Raw genomic sequence first — 356 nt, 5'->3', positions numbered from 1 at the left:
ATGACCCAACCCGTGCACGTGAGTTGACTCCTGAATAAGTTGTCAATGTGCTGCTAAAGGTTGATCGACTCATTGTGTTGTTGCTATTGCTGTTTTTGTGCCTTTGCAGACCAAGACTAGAGGTTGTATAGAGTTGCAAAGTATTGAGCATACTCAACTTTATGCTGGTTTGTGCGTTCACATGTTGTTGCTCATGAAATTACACTGGCGACTTCAGTTCTTCTAAAAACCAACAAAAAAACTTCCTCTGGTTGGAAATAATCACCCGAAACAGACATTTTGATCATTACCCCAAATTTGTACGACAATGTGGGACACACAGGTATTAGCGCTAGACATAAGGTCTAACATTTTCT

Source organism: Phytophthora infestans, genomic scaffold (genome assembly GCF_000142945.1).
Source record: "Phytophthora infestans T30-4 supercont1.127 genomic scaffold, whole genome shotgun sequence".
Taxonomy (NCBI): domain Eukaryota; phylum Oomycota; class Peronosporomycetes; order Peronosporales; family Peronosporaceae; genus Phytophthora; species Phytophthora infestans.
This window is presented reverse-complemented; position numbering follows the sequence as displayed.